The sequence below is a fragment of the Panthera pardus genome, unplaced genomic scaffold, assembly GCF_024362965.1.
Source record: "Panthera pardus isolate Hobbes unplaced genomic scaffold, ASM2436296v1 HiC_scaffold_12, whole genome shotgun sequence".
NCBI lineage: Eukaryota > Metazoa > Chordata > Mammalia > Carnivora > Felidae > Panthera > Panthera pardus.
The window spans coordinates 28,765,429-28,782,685 of NW_026526677.1; the positions used below are offsets into that span (position 1 = coordinate 28,765,429).

At 41.8% G+C, this 17,257-nt stretch overlaps 1 long non-coding RNA gene across 2 annotated transcripts in view; it reads right to left on the reverse strand.

Annotated features, from left to right (window-relative positions):
* Window positions 1-17,257, reverse strand: part of LOC109271307 (uncharacterized) — an 88,791-nt gene that overhangs the window by 13,485 nt on the left and 58,049 nt on the right. Inside the window, exon 4 of one of the 2 annotated variants that reach the window (XR_002081922.2) lies at window positions 14,075-16,244. The exons of the other annotated variant lie outside the window; for it this stretch is intronic. This is a non-coding gene — a long non-coding RNA (uncharacterized LOC109271307). Of the gene's footprint in view, window positions 1-14,074; window positions 16,245-17,257 lie in introns of those variants that run through there. 2 annotated transcript variants of the gene reach the window in all.

Below are 17,257 nucleotides of genomic sequence, written 5' to 3' on the forward strand. Positions count from 1 at the left end.
GTGTTTGTTAATGTTAGTGTTTATAAGTTCCCTCTATATTCTGGTTGGTTTTGTTTGTTTAGTTTTTAGGGCATATGAAAGGTATATTGAAATATTACTATGTTTTTAATAAGAAGGGCTAATGAAAATATAGACTCAGAGATGTTATTAGTCTTTTTAAACTCAGTTCTTGGTACAATGTTGGCAATTCTTTTTTTTTAATTATTTTTTAACATTTATTTGTTTTTGAGAGACAGAGTGTGAGTGGGGGAGGGGCAGAAAGAGAAGGGGACACAGAGCCCGAAGCAGGCTCCAGGCTCTGAGCTGTCAGTACAGAGCCCTACGCAGGGCTGGAACTCACAAACCGTGAGATCATGACCCAGGATGAAGTCAGACACTTAACCGACTGAGCTGCCCAGGCACCCCCAATGTTGGCAATTCAATCAGTATTTATTGATTAAAAGATTTTGCTTATATGTAAATACAAAATTATGATGAACTAGAAAATAGTATTTGAAGCTAAAATTATGGCATTAGAAAAACATAGCTGGGAAAGAAAAAAATTTAGAAAAGAAACTATCAAAATCAGAGAGAAAAATAGCCTCAGAGTCTCACTTTGACTTTTTTGACTGAATTCTATAACTGTTCAATCAGGACTTATAAGGAGTTTCACACAAATTTAAGAAATATGGAATTTTTCAAATTTTTCTCAAAAATTGGGTTATGCCCATATCAGAGTTTAAGTTAGCTAGAAAGCAGAGGTACCCATAATGTTATTTTCATATCTTCATATAAATATGTTTTTTCTATAGAACCTGGTGTCTTCTTTCCACCTCCTGTGTCTCACAAGGAATTTAAAGAACTTTCAAACAAAAGGACACAGTTAATCATTTTCATATTATAAACCTAAATGTTTCCTCTAAGTAAATGCCATAACAGGCCACAACAAATTTAAATTCCCAAATAATTTAAACTTCAGGGGGATGAGGTTAGAAGACTGGGGGAAGTTTTCACCTCCTTGTACACCTTTTCTCTCTCAGGATACATCACTACCTTCCACTGTCATTTTTGTTTTTCTGGGTCATGTTCAAAAGAAAGTAAACACAAGGTTCTTCATAAAGTATGTAAACATATTTTCTTTTTTCTTTTTTTTTTTTTTAAGGTTTTTGTACTTATTTTTTGAGAGACAGACAGAGCGTGAGCAGGGGAGGGGCAGAGAATAGGGAGATACAGAATCTGAAGCAGGCTCCAGGCTCTGAGCTGTCAGCACAGAGCCCAGCATGGGGCCCGAACCCACAAACCTTGAGATCATGACCTGAGCTGAAGTCGGACACTTAACCGACTGAGCCACCCAGGTGCCCCACATATTTTCTTTATTAAAGTGGAGAGATGAGGAACAAGATACATTATAGCAAGAACAGCCTAGAATATAGAACGTGTTTTCTGAGCAGTCTGAGTAAGATTCCTGCCAGCTGGGTTTCTCCCGCATGTGTTCAGCCTGGCTGTTAAGCATCCAGCGGCCTTGATGTCACAGATAATCCCACACATACTTTTTTTACTAGCAAACTGTAGTGTTCACCAAGACAGCACCTTTCCTTGAGTTCCTCACTGACACGTTTGCTTGGCCCTCGTCCTCCTTTTTCCTGCCAAATTGTGCTTTCAGGAAAGAATCTGCATCAGGTTACTCCAACTTCCGTGAATTAAAGCCCACAGGACAGGGAAGATGAGAAGGAAACCAGCATCTGGGGGAATATTCCAGGCACTGTGTGAGAGGACCTACATACACTCCTTTAAAAAAATATATTTTAAGCCTTATGTCTAACATGAGGAATGGTGGGGATTTGACTGCCATGTTCCAAAAATTTTAGCGAGAAACTTAAAAAAAATTATTTTCACAGGTGGAGTCACCCGTTTTGGGAAGGCTGATGTTGCTGTCCTCACCCCACTGGGAGGGGTGGGAGCAGCGTCTCTGCTGCTCCACTCTTCATTCTGCCCTGGCCAATCGAGTTCCTCGTATACTAGATTCTGAACAGTATTAGCTGAAGATTAAGTTGTTTTTACTGACAATCAGAACAGATTCTGTTCTCTGAGTTCATTTCACAAATATTTATTGAGCTCCTGCTTCATAAGTCTCATTTCCTGTAAAGGATGATTAGGAGAGGATGTACAGGGAATAAAGCATCACTCCTATCTTCAAGAAGCTCACAGTCCACGGATAAACACACACGGAGTGTGATTAGAGAATATGTGTGTGTGTCTAGGAGGGGTGATTCCGTGCTTTCTAATCTCCATCAGGCTAAGGAGCCTCACGAATCCCGTGTGGAGTGTTCTGATATCCCTTTAACCCGCTGTAAACACAGCCACTTTCTCTGGCTCTCAAACAATAATAAACATGGTGGGCAAGCGATAAATAACTCTATGAGGGCTGTTCTGTTTCCAGCTGGAAGAAGCCTCCTTATCCTTGTTAGTGCCTGACCGGATTTAGGGGTTTAAGCTTGGTGTCACAGTACCTTTTCTCTCTCAGGATACATTACGTTTTCCTAGCTCTTATCTTGATTCACTTGGTGGTGTCTATTTATACTCTTGCCCCAACACAGGGTGAGAGTGAGGGAGTGTTGGCTCTTGTCTTCCCAGCAAAGTTGAGAGAGATACCTGAGTACATCATCCCAAGAACGTCCCCCTCTCTCTGGATGTGTTTTCCCTGCTGGTGATGAAGACAGAACAAGAGAAGAGGGCAATGGGGCTGACCACATCCACTGTGAACTTCCACTCTCTTCCCGCCTCTCTGGAGTCCTGGGTGTGAGACAGGATTTGGCTCTATTTTCTCAGGAATTGCACAGAACTTGATGAGAAAAGTGACTTTTTTTTAAAGTTTATTTATTCTGAGAGAGAGAGAGAGAGTACACGTGTGCAAGCACACACACACAAGTGGGAGAGGGGCTGAGAGAAAGAGGGAAAGAGAGAATCCCAAGCAGGCTCCATGCTGTCAGTTCTGAGCCCAAGCGTGGGGCTCAATCCCACAAACTGTGAGATCATGACCTGAGCTGAAATCAAGAGTCTGACGATCAACCGACTGAGCCACCCATGCACCCCGAGAAAAGTGACTTCTACCTCTACTCTGAGGCTCACCCTGGGCAGTTTCAATTGAAATGCCAACTGTTCTAAGAGCTAAGAGACTTAAGTGTACCCTGTTTATTGGGGATGTGTTTTCTGATGGGCTCTGCACGCCTGGCTGGTGTGGCTGAAAGTAACCCTGCACAGGGTAACCACAGAGTGGACAAAATTTGTCTGCCCAAGTACACACACCATTTCCCCACCCTCAGATAAGACCATGTGGTGTTGGTGGGTGGAGAGAGACCTCTGGCGAGGAAGACAGCATCTCTTGTTGTCAGCTTTCCTTTGACACGTCTCAAAATCTAGAAAGAGCTGAAGCCAAAGAGAATTTCCCAGGAAAAGGAAGCTAAACGACTCTGCTTTTATAGAGAAATAAAACAGTTAGGAATTCTCTGACATACTTCCTCATCCCAAACCTAACTCTTCAGAACTCCTTGGATGAAATCTAAAAGATAGTAACCAGGAAGACAACGCTAATATTTCTATTTACTTTGTTGAATGTCCTGCAGAACTTGGGTAAAGGCCTCACAGTTTTGTCTAAAGTTTCTAAATAATAACTGGGAAAGATGTCAGCAATCCTTTGGACTCTGGGAGAAAAGAAAGCAATTTGCAGAGTAATAGTTATCATATGTCTATAGGATGGCATGTGTATTTTAAAAATATTGGCCTTGTATTTTTTAAGTATTTACAGGTCATGGGAGGATATTTACAGAACAATTGCTGTTTGTTACCCTCAGTATGGGGGTAGTGGATTGGGGGGTAGAGAGGGTGGAGACAGCCAGACTATTAATTGTGTTCCTTTATACACTTCAAATCTGTTCCAACTGTTATGATAAGCATTTACTTTTATGTTTATAATTAGGAAATAAAGCATTTTGTTTTACTTTTGTTAAAGTTTATTTATTTTGAGAGACAGAGAGAGAACATTAGCAGGAGAAGGACAGAGATAGCGGGAGAGAGAATCCCAAGCAGGCTGCATGCCATCAGTGCAGAGCCCTACGCAGGGTTCGAACCCACGAACACTCAGAACCATGAGATCAAGACCTGAGCCGAAATCAAGAGTCGGACTAATGGACTGAGCCACCCAGGTGCCCTATAAAGCATTTTGTTGTAAAAGGTAGCTGGAAGGTTTGCTTGCGTGCCTGAAGCTGTCTGAGAGAAGGATCAAACCAGTCTTGCGAATCAAGAGGGAGCGTGTTGGGCCACGTTGAGCCCCCCCCCCCCCCCCCCCAGCCAGGCAGAGGCTGCCCAGTGGGCTGTTCTGCCACCAGGAGGAGGCTGAGGCTGTGGGCAACTCGCCTCCAGGAGCCTGTGCTTCCTCAGTCCCAACCTCAAGGACGCGTCGTTGCAGGTGATCAATCAAGACTCAGGCTAGACTTGCGCCTGGAGGGAGAATCTTGAAACCAGTGAGCTGATAACCGGGGAGCACTGTCATGGGGCTTAGAATCTCCCACTGTTTTGGCTCCAGCCAGCACGGAGCGGCCGCTCTGGGGGCCAGAGAGCAAGCCGACGCTTTGCCAACATAATGCTTAACCTACCACATTCCTATGAATTGGTTCTGTTACTATTACCCATCTTACAGATGAAACACAGAAGCTCAGAAAGCTGAGTCAATTTGTCCAAATTCACTCGGCTTTCAACACAGGCCTACAGTGAAAATATAATTACAGCTGTATAGTTGTAGTATATTAATATGTTTGTGTACACTTATAGAATGTACATGCTTTATAGCCTCCTAATTTTTCCAGCTCTTTCTCACACCTGGATAATCTGTAGTCTATAGTCTCCTCAAAAGCAACAAACACAGAGGATTACTTCAAGCTTCCACAGGGCCTGATGTGTCACAGACACTCACTAAGTAATAGTTTCGTTGTATTTCTTTGGTGGTCGCCACACTGAAAGGAATCAGACCCCAAACAGGTTGGAATCGAAGCTTCCAGGATGAGTCAGTTAGAAGCAGGTCTGGTGTTGGGAGAGCCTGGGTAATACTACTTTATGTGAAAAAAGTGTGCTCATTCTTCAGCCCACTCTTTCCTCATATCTTTCTCCTTTTCCTCTTCCTTTCCCTATAAAAACATCTGAGTTTGTGTTCTGGGATAAGAGAAAAATGCAGGTTCTACCCAATTTAGTTCTTCCTCTACTGATCTGATTAGAATAAACAAGAGCCTCCTAGGACTTGTAAAAAAAAAAAAAATCCTTACTCAGATCTTGGATGAATTATTGCTGAGAGGTTTTAATTGGCTGTGGTTGGCTTCTGACCTCTTGTACAGATTGATTTATGAGGTGAATTTGCAATCCACTGTTGGAAAAATTGATAGCATGGTAACAGATAGAAGTTACTGTTTGAATAAGGCTTGGAAAATATTCATGCCACTCCAGCCCCCGCTGCAAACACCCAATTTCATGTCCACAGGCAACATTCTCTGGGAGCACTGATGGGCCCTAGGCTAGCCCTACGTGTTTGTTTTTAGAGTCTGATAAAGGTTGCTGTTTTCTAGTCTGCAGGGGGAAAAATAAAAAGTTAATGTGTAGAATAATCTGTTTTATTTTTCCCTATAATTGTTCTTAAGCCTTCTGCAAGATTTTATGTGCAAAATTTTTAACACAAGAGTGATTTGTTCTTTTTTTTGCCACCATTTTAGTATTTTGTGTGGTTCTTCAGAAGACACGATAACTTCTGCTTCTGAACCACAGCCCTAGGGATTTGGGATAAGCTCTCTGATTATAGTGCAGTAGCTTCTCTCCCCTGTTTTAAAAATATTTTTATTTATTTATTTATTTTTTGTTTTTGATATATATAGAGAGACCAAGCAGGGGAGGGGCAGAGAGAGAGGGAGAGAAAGAGAATCCTAAGCAGGATCTGCACTGTCAGTGCACAGCCCCATGTGGGGCTCAAACTCACAAACTGGGAGATCATGACCTGAGCCGAAATCAAGAGTTGGAAGCTTAACTGAGCCACCCGGGTACCCCATTTCTCTTACCTTGTTTAAGGAAGGAGGTCAGATTTTGAGGGATTGTGTGGAACAAAATTGATCACATGCAAAGTGATACAGGTTCCACTTCAACGTATGTGTCTGGCACTAGATGCCTTTAGAAACATGGGAGACCTGTGCTCAGTGATATTTCTCTCTATTTCATATCACTTCTAGGATGTAGGACATTGTTCGTATCCAATGAGCCATTCTTAGAAAATGGCTTTAGAAAAAAGTGAAACATTTCCTTGCATGAATTCTTGTAGCCTGTGTGTTGCACTGATTTACATTGATTACCAGCCACCTACTCTCTAGTTCCTGCCTTCTTCTTCTAAACCATCCACGACACTTTGCTAGGTGCAGAGTCAGTGCCTAAGAGCTTTGTATTATCTTTGTTCACATATTCGTTCATTCAGCAAATCTTTCTTGAGCGCCTATCCTGAATAGCCTCTAAGTAGGCATTTCATGCACAACAGTGAGTAAAACAGATGTGGGTCTTATCCTCATACGACTTAGCTTCTATAAGAGGGCAGACAGTGAATAAGTAAAACACATAAATAGGTCATTACAAATTATCATGTGTGTGTGAAAAAAGAAAAAGAACAGGATGCTGTAGGGGGGGAGAATAAAATGGGATGCTTACATTATGTGAGGTAGTCGAGGAAGGACTCCGCTGAAGATATGACATTTAACCTGAGAGCTGAAGAAAGAAACCAGCCATTAGAATGGGAGAAAACATTCTTGGCAGAAGGGACAGCATGTGCAAAGTCCCTGCACAGCAGGAGGGTTGAGCAGGTGCAGTCTAGGAGCTAAAAAGGACCTGCATGGCTGAAGCATAGTGAGCAACACAGAGAGAGTGTGGATAGATGTTCAGAAGACCAGGGTCATTTAGAACTTTGCAGCCTAAGTTAAGAAATCTGGATTTTGTTCCATCAGGTGGGAAGACATGCTGATCCTTATAGAACCTCACAAAGACACAGCACTGAACCTCTGGTTTGGGAAGGCTTCTTGCCAGCCTCGAACCAAATTAAATGAGGTCATACCTTTTTCAGAAAGCTTGGTGTATCTCTTTCAGTATTTTTTCAATGCATACTATATACCCTGTAGTTATACAGTTGTACAATACAATCGGGATAGCATCTGCTCATGTTCACTGAATGTATTATAGCAGGGTCCACATGTTATCAAATGTTCTTCTACAATGTGATTTTTAATGACTTCCTAACATTTCCAGTACAATATGGTACATGAAGGACCATAATGGATCTAGCCTAGCTCCTATTAGACATTTGAATCTAATAAGTTAGTAACACTATTAACATATATATACATATATATATGTACATATATAGTACATATATATATATATATATATATATATATCTTTGTATATATGTATATATTTTAGAGCAAGAGAAAACAAGTAGGGAAGGGGCAGAGAGAGAGGGAGACAGAATCTTAGGCAGGCTCCACCTCAACACCGAGCTGGACATGGGGCTCCATTTCACCATCATGAGATCATGACCTAAGACAAAATCAAGAGTTGAATGCTTAACCAACTGTGCCACCCAGGCACCCCATAATATTAATGATTTAATGATAAATAACAAACAACGTATAGAACTTACTTGCACGTTAATTTTTGCACATGTATACCTGAATATTTCTTTAGGGGAAATTCCCAGACATGAAATTAGTGAGCCAAAAGAATATGCTTACTTTTATGATTGGATCAAAAGTACCATGATGTCAGGTTGAAAGCTATCAGTTGACACGCCCATGGGTGAAGTTTGAGAGTAGCCATTTCAAGAGGGGTACTGTTTTCCAATGGTGTACTTTGGGCTATAGGGGAAATGGGAGTGACTCACACCCACTGGGGTTGGAATTTTGCTTCTCATAGCTTTGGCGACTGTAGGTAAGTACACAAACCTTAACCTGAAAGATTCTCAGTTTGTTCTTCTGTAACATAAGGAGATAATGCCTCAAAGGACTGAGGCACGGATTAAGAGCAATCACATATAGAAAGCACTTAACAGAATATAGACCTTCCTTGACTTCTGATAGCATTATGTCCCGATAAACCCACCCTAAGTCAAGAATATGGTAAGTTGAAAATGCATTTAATACACCTAACCTATGGAACATCATAGCTTAGCCTAGCTCACCTTAAATGTGCTCAAAACACTTACCTTAGCCTACTGCTGGGGAAAATCATCTAGCACAAAGCCTATTCTATAATGAATTGTTGAATATCATGTAATTTATTAAATACTATACTGAAAGTGAAAAACAGAATGGCTGTGTGGGTACTGAATGGTTGTGAGCGTATCTGTTGTTGACCCCTCATGATTGTGTGGCTGACTGGGAGCTGTGGTTCACTGCCCTGCTCAGCATCACAAGACAGGATCGGATGCACATCGCTAGCCCAGGAAAAGATCCAAATTAAGAATCTGAAGTATAGTATAGTTTCTACTGAATGCATATGGTTTTCCCACCATCGTAAATTTGAGAAATCATAAATCCAACGATCATAGTTGGGGACAGTCTGTACCACAGTAATGATTGGTGTTCTCCCCTCCCCTTCTGTCTCATGCACACACACAGACACACACACATTTTGTGTGTGTGCATCTTATGGTTGTGAATTTTGACAGTCTCTTAAGCAAATGAGAAAAGGAAAATTCTCGCCTCTGTTATCACATCTTTGAGGCATTGAATAAAGTGTTTACCCACTTTCTCCTGGCAACTAAGCGTGTAATCTCTACATTCGAAGGTGAAATTTCTCCCACATGGATATTTCCTTTCTAAAGAGAAGATACGTCATCTTTGGCTAACATTAGGCTTAGAGATTATCTGTTTTGTCTTAAATCTTTCATTATTTGTTCAGATTATGAGACAAAAATATGGCGTGGGAGTAAGAGCCATAAAAACCTGGGTTGCAAAACTGGCTCTGGCCACTCACAGGTGGCATGGGCTTGGGCAGGTGGCTCATGCTCTCTGAGCCTCATTTTCTCCCACTGCAAAATAATACAATACCACTTCTCAGAGCTGATGTGAGGAGTAAATGAGATTAACATAAGCAAGAGCACTTAACCTGTGCTGCGTAGATCAATAAATTTGTTAAATCCAAATCTCATATCCACCTCCTAAGCAATGAATAGTAAGGATATGAGCACATACATCCATGACAAAAGACATCTGCTCTTAGGTCTAGCTCAGTCTTTTATTCCTACAATGATCAATTACCTCTCCCTTTTATGTGCTGTCTTAAAAAATCACAGTGACCCTAATTTATAACCTGGATAAGAAAACTCAAGTGACAAGGGCCCTGATGAATCTCCTGATGCCTTGCAGAGTTGTTTGAATGATTAGGTTGACCTGCAATCTTCCTCCTTTGCCAACCTAGAAAAATTCTGAAATGGCCAAGAGGTCCAGGCAGCTAGTAGCCCAAAGAACTGATGAGTGAAATGGTACACGAGTTCATGGTGGCCGTAAGAAAGTGTCAACAAGCAGAGAACAACTGTCTCTGTAAAGTTTGCTGTGAAAAGGTACATTCATTTCCACTGGGAGTGGTGGCCCTGTTGCTATCATGCCAGAACCAACCTGGGCATAGATAGATTTTGTTTGAGTTGGGAGTGGGGAGAAGTTAGGGTAGGAGAAGGCCCCAGATAATCAGATAAAGTTTGGGAGGATCAGGAGTTTGAAAGTTATACCTTAAACTAGGTTTTGAGATTGTCTAATTTGGTTTTTCATTCTTGTTACTTCTGGAAATCTATTCCTCCCACCCCCATACAAAATAGATACAAGTTCCCAAATGCCATGTTCATAAGATATTAGCTAGAGCATGGGCTTTGAGACCTATTTTTGAGACCGATTTCTACCTGCAGCCTAGATTTCTTCACTCCTGGATGTTGAACAGGCATCTTGAACATGCCCATCTCAGGTAGAGATAATTCCATTTTCACTTACTGGAGCCAAAGACATTGGGGTCCCTCTTGTCTCCTGGTTTTTTGTTTGTTTGTTTTGCCCCATTTTTCTTCTCATGCCTGCCCAATTTGCTAAGAAATCCTATTGGCTGTACCTTCCAAATATATCCAAGTCAATTTGACCCTTTTTAACTACCCTTGTTGCTATCCCTTGGTCTTAACCTTTACCTCCTACCTGATTATTACAATATCCTCTTCATTGTTCTATCCTTGTCCCTTCAGGCTATTTTCAACACAGCAGGAAGACAAAGCTATTCAGGTGTACAAGTCAAATCATGTCCACACCTGCCAGCTGCAGCCCATCCCCCTAAAAAGAGTCCTTACTAAGGGTTCTGAGACATAGGTGCTCCAGCCCCCTTACTTGCCAGCTTTCCCTCCTGCTCTCCTCCTCATTCACCCCACTTCTGTCACACTGGGCTCCTGGCTGTTCTTCCAATACCATGACAAGCACACACCCGCCTCAAAGCCTCTGCTCTGGCTCTTCCCTGTGTCAGGAAGATTCTTGCCCCAGATACACACAAGTGTATCTGGTGGCGTTATTACTTTCTTCCTATCTTTGCTCAGTTGTGACCTTCCCTCACCATCATTTCTGAAATTGCCCTCTCCCCGTCCCAACCTACCCCCTCTCCCATTTTATTTTTTCCTCCTTAATGCTTATTACTGTCTAAAACACTTTATACATTTTTAAATAATTTTGTTAATGTTTATTTATTTTTGAGAGAGAGAGAGAGATGAGCAGGGGAGGGGCAGAGAGAGGGAGACCCAGAATCCAAAGCAGGCTCCAGGCTCTGAATTGTCAGCGCAGAGCCTGACACGGGGGTCGAACCCATGAACCGTGAGATTATGGCCTGAGCCGAAGTCAGACGCTTAACTGACTGAGCCACCAAGGCGCCTCTAAAACACTTCATATTTTACTTACTTACCTGGTTTATCACGTCTCCCCACCAGACTTTAAGTTCCACAAGAGCAGGGATTTTTGCCCATTTTCTTCACTGTAGTATACCTAGTTCCTAGGACAGAGTCTGCCTATACAGCTGCTCCATGAATTAAATGTGGACCTGATCTAGAGCCAGGCTCTCCCACTTCATAGTTGAGTGAGTACAAGCAAGAGGCTTAACCTTTTGCAGTCTGTGAAATACACAGGACTGTGCTGGGCTTGCAGCTGATTTCAATAAATGTTTCTTCCCTTGGCTTTTTTCTAATTCGAGTAATGGCAGAAAGCCTTGAGATGCTAGAAAAGGACAGTCAAGTACAAGGAAATAATTTCTCTTGCTTTATTTCTTTCCTTCTTTTTCATCTTCTTTTTATTCCTTGTCTTCATTGTTCTTACAATAATGCACAAATAACACTGAAATATGTGCATCACATGGAAAGCATGGTGGAGGCCCTGAGCCAGCACTTATAATTGTTAGAATTTCAGAAAGGAACTTGCTCACTTAGACATCAGCCCAGAATACCACTGACGGTGAGGGGGAAGGCCAGGCAGGGATACTGAAATCCAAAGCTGTTATAAAGGTACAGTCTTTTTTTTTTTTTTTTTTTTTTTTTTTTAAGAGAGAGAGAGAGCAGGGGGAGGGGCAGAGAGAAAGAGACAGAGAGAGAGAGACTCCCAAGCAGGCTCCAACCTCATCGGAGAGCCTGATTCAGGGCTCAATCCTACAACCCTGGGATCATGACCTGAGCAAAAATCAAGAGTCAGACACTCAACCAACTGAGCCACCCAAGTGCCCCTCAAGGTACAGTCTTGATAGCAAACATGATGGCTTTCTCTGTACTATTCTGGACACAGGGAAGATATTCAGGAGCTGAGCACTTTCCAAAAGATGCATTTATAATTCATGTGATTAAGAGAAGATATGACTGTGAGATACCCTCCCCCCATTCCCTCTATGCCCCCCTCTATTGTGAGTCCTCAATCTACAATGGTGAATATGGGGAAGGAATGATAGACAGCAATCCCTCACATTACACTTGCACATGCCAGGCCCCGTGCTGTACAGGTGACATATATGAACCTGTTCAGTCCTCACAATGACCCTAGAAGGTAGACACTATTATTATGCTCATCTTAAAGATGAGAACATGGAGGCACAGAGAAGTTAGGTAATTTCCCCAAGGTCATACAGCTGGTAAGTGGCAGAGCTGAGATTCACAATTTGGCAGGTGATGGAATAAGAAATAGGACTTAACCAGTCCCAAACAGTCATATTGATCATGTGAATGTATACTTGTCCATCGAACTGTAGATCTGCCTATGTATCTTGATAAGCTGTTGCCCTTGGTCCTCTCGTCTCTCAGCTGGTCTCATCTTGCCTATCCCGTTGATACTACTCCCCACAAATTCACCCTCCATTCTAGACTGGCTGGCTCTTTCTTAATCCCCCAGACCATACTCACACACTCATTCCTCTCCAGCCCTCCTCAACATCCTTCACAGCATGCTCCCCACTCATAGCTGGGGGTCTACGTCCCATTAGGAGTGTCTGCCTTTGGGATGAAGAAGCTTAGGAAGGCTCTCCAGATTTCATTTCTGCCTTTCTCCCCAAGTCCCTGACTTTGGTCTGAGCTCTCTAGTTCCTCCCTTTTGCGTTGCTCCTGCTTCCTGCCTTTGGCCTAGTGCTTCCACTTCAGGATGGTCTTCCTGGCTTCTGGTTTGGGGGCCACCCTGGGTCCTGTCTCTTGGTCAAGCTCTGCTCCATGCTCTGCATCCTGAACAGACCCATGCCTGGCCACCATTGGTCTGGCAGCCTAGGTGGGCAGAAAGTGACCTGAGCAACCTGTCCAAATCCTGGGAGAGTCCTATCAAATCCTCAGGGCTTCAATAAGACTTTCCCTAACAATGCCATCTGGTGTTTTCTTTTTCCGCTTCTCAGTCATCCGCATGTTTATTGGCTATACCATCCACTCTGACCCGTGTTTGAACTGTCCGTTAGCATTCTCTACAGTTAGTATTATTCACTGCCTGCTCCGTATCATGTCTCTCCAAGAAGATAGCATGTCCTCTAGACAAAGACTGTTTCATGTACTCCCTTTGTGTGCTAGACAAAGACTGTTCCCTATCTCCCTTTGTGTGCTAATACTTTCCCACTAATGCTTGCTGACCTGAAAATTTTATGACTAATCCATGAAAAATGGGCAATTGAGAGAAATATCATGTTCTGGAGATACCTGCAGTGTGGTACTTATAAGTCTAGATTTGGGGGCTGGCAGGTGCAGCTGACTTTGCCAGTTTATGGGTGGTCTGGCCCTCTTGTCTTACCTCCACTACATCAGTCTTCTCATCTGGAGGGCTGTAGTGAGGGTTGGCCAGGAAGATGTATGAAAAGTTCTTTAGGAAGATGTCTGGCACATAGCAAGTGCTCATTGTGATTTTTCTCATCCCTAACCTTTGAAATTTATATCAAACAGAACAAGAGAACATACTGGAATATGTTCTCTGGTGAACTTGTCTGAGGCTTCCTGGACCCTGAATCTATCCGAATAGAGCATTTTGGATGACCTTATATTAAAGTGGATTGTTGGGTTTTCAATCCTTTGAAACTGTGGAATTAATGTTATTAAACATTCAGGAGGAAAGGTTCTCAGGAGAGCCTGTGAGATTGGATGGAAGGGATAAAGCAAAAGCTTTTGATTATTTCCTGATTGTGACTTTCCACCTGGCCTTCCTTTATTTCTCTCCTCCCTCCCTTCCTCTCAAGTTCTGAAGGCTTGTCATGAAAATGAACAAAAGATCAAGGAAATCACTGAGACTTAGGTTATGTGCATATAGATATTAATAGGTTCTTTCAAGTCTTCAACATTTAAAAATGGAGTTTACTGTTCTTAGTAAAACATTGCTGGTTGATTCCACTTCACTCATCCTATTTTTAGCCTGTACTTTTTTATAATTGCAACATGAGGCAAAAAATTCCTATTAAAATCTTGAGCATTCATTCAGCCTTTCAGATGTGGGTTCTTAGATCCTTAATTACAATTGCAGTAGCTCTATGTTAACTTTTGAATAGTGAGTTCAAAAACCATCTCTCACTGTTAATGTTTTTATTTATTTCATTAATTCATAAACATTGGGTTCTTGGTATGTGTCAATTATGGAGATAGAAAGACGAATAAGATATGGGCTGTCCCCTCAAGAAGCTTCATCTACTGGACCGTAATTATGTATTGTGATGGACTATTTAGATTTCCAATGATGCATTAGAGTACTACCCTCATTGAAAAATACTGAGGAAGTTTTTATCTGCTAAAAGGAGTATTTGTGTGTGTGCGTGTGTGTGTGTGTTTACTACCCCCAAATAATGTTTTCATACTTTAAACAAATCTTTTTTAAAAAGTCTCCAGTCTAGCTTATAGTTTGGGAAGATATGTCCACTTGGGTTTCCTATAATATTGTCTTACAGTGTTAATAGACTTGGTTTTTAAAATTTCTTAGTCTCTTCCATGTTTTAAAGTGTAAAAGTCATCTTATATCTCTTAAGTGTTCTTTTATAAAACCAACCCTTTTGTTCTCAGGAAATTGTTGTAGAATAGATAAATAAACCTGCAGGAAAATGAAAGACTCTTAAGTCTCTCACAGAATTGAAAAAATTTTTAGCCAGCTGCATTATTTACTATTTTATGAACTTTAATAATGCATAGTTCAGTATTTTTGGTTTGCTTTTCTAGGTGATACATGTTCTTTGCAATTAATGATAATAAAAATTAGTTATTTTTTAAACTTTTTTCTCTGATTTATGTTTCACGTTTGTTGCATTGTATAGAGCAAGGTCCCTTACCCTCAGCACTATTGACACTTTGGGCTGGAGAATTCTCTGTTGTGGGGGCTTTCCTGGGCCTTGCAGAATATTTAGCAGCATTCCTCCCCTCTACCCACCAGATGCCAATAGCACTCCAGTTCCCAAAGTTGTGATGACAAAATGGTTCCAGATATTGCTAAATATCCCCTGAAAAGGTCTAGAATTTCCAAAACATTGTATAATAGTAACAGTGATAGGGGCATCCCTAAGTTGCTTCTAATTTTACAGGGAATAATGCTTCTGGTGTTTTTTCATTAAATACATCAGTTTAGCATAAATAGTCTTTATGAAGTTAAGGAAGTGAACTTTTACTCTTATCTTAAAATAAATAATTGCAATGAGTACTGATTGGTGATAATGTAGGATAAATTCCTTATGGTCAAAAAGAATTATTACAATTCAGTGGGCCAAGCCTGGGTAGGGAGTGTGTGTGTGTGTGTGTGTGTGTGTGTGTGTGTGTGAAGGAGTTGGGTGGGGAGTGTTGTGTAACTCCTGATTCTGGACAGTCGACTCATAGAAGCAGAAAAGAATCTGTGCTAAGAGAACACAGCCAAGGCTTTTGCACAGTGAAGGGAAGGAAACCAAATACCAGATTGTTGCTGTAGCTGAGAAACAGTCCTTAGGTATTCCGAGGAGATGAGTTCTTCAGCCACTCTTTTCACATGATAATTTATAGCTTGGTTTGTTTTTTCTGAGCTCATTTTATTAGGCTTCTGCTTTCAACATTTCAAGTATAATAATGAAGTTGAGAGTCACTGTTATTAGCTTCCAATGGCCTTGAGAAGTCTGCTTCTGTGACTGAGGTGATGATGGCAGACTTGGCAAAAAGCTGGGGGGTCATGTTCAAACCTTCAAAAGCAGACTAGAGTAGGGGCCACAGACAGATGGCACAGGTGAAAGGAAGCATAAATTCTACCCCTAAGCTGTTCAGACTCCACTGGGCCTGAATGGGCCTCCCTCCGTGGGGGGTTCAGAGGCCCCCTGGGCTGGCGGATTTATGTCTGAAAGAGCAGTGCAGTAGAGAGAGATTAAGAATGCTTTCAAAGGGTGCGTGAGGGGGTTGTTCCTCGGTCTTAGTGGTCTGGGACACAGAGCTCTGAGTCTGTGAGGACCTGGGCCGGGGCCAGTGAAGGGAGTAGGGTGGCCTGAGGAATGGAAGGTCACCGGCCAGTTGGGGGTTGTGATAATTATATCCTTGTTTCCTTGAAGGTACCAGCGTCCTTGATTTTCCAGCTTCAAAGAGAGCTGCCTCTGAAATAGGGGGACGTTCACACCTGCTTTGCTGCAGAGATTTCTGCCTTCCTGGCTGCAGACTCAACAAGACAATAACACGTCTGTGGACATTTTCAAGGCCATATTTATATACCAGGCATGGGAAGCTTCTCTTCCACCCTTTCTTCCTAAATGAAAATGAAAAGGTTAGTGTGCCCTGTGAGGATTCAGCAATGAACCTGATTTAATGGTTTTACCTTAAATTCAGATATTTTGTAGGTTAGGAGCTCTAAATCATCATACACACACACACACACACACACACACACACACCTTTCTCCCCTCTCCTTCCAATTCTTACACCACCCCAAAGGAGCTATCATAGAACCAGAAGTCTAGTGATTACTAAAGCCAACAGTATACAATACACCTGGAATGTTTGTTTTTTTCTTTTTCTTATCCCATTCATCTCCAGATAAGCTGTGCTGACAATAGTTAAGAAGTATAAGCATAGGGGCACCTGGGTCCCTCAGTCAGTTAAGTGTCTGACTTCAACTCAGGTCACAATCTCGCGGTTTGTGGGTTTGAGCCCTGCATCGGCTTGCTGCTGTCAGCACAGAGCCCACTTTGGATCCTCTCTTTCCTCTCCCTCTGCCCCTACCTCACTCTCATGCTATCTCTCAAAAGTAAATAAACATTTAAAAAAAAGTATAAGCACAGTTATGCCTTTCATATTTTCCTTATAGCACATACAATTCCCATGAGACATTTAGAGAGGAGAGAGGTATTTATTTATTTATTTTTGAATGGGACCCTTTTTGTCCACTGGGTGCAATGAATATGATCTAAAAATAGGATTTCTACTGACTAAATGTAGCTTGCTACTCCCTCACCCCAACTTTTCACAGATCATCTGAACTCTCCCATCATTAGATGTGCAAATTTAAAAAAATATTTTGGTTAATAAATTCCCTTTGTTAAAGATGAGATGACTGGTCTCTGACACTTAAAACCCTCAAGAATTAGACTGGAGATTACATGTAACTCCCTGGATCCTGTGCTCTGATGTTTCTCTTGCTGCCATCAGCTCTGTAGACCAAACGTCCCTTCTCTAGGCAAAGAGACGTTTGACCAGGTGCTGGTCAAAACCTTTCTAAAAAATTAGAAAGAGGGAAATATTGTCTATTTTTCTAGCAAGTTC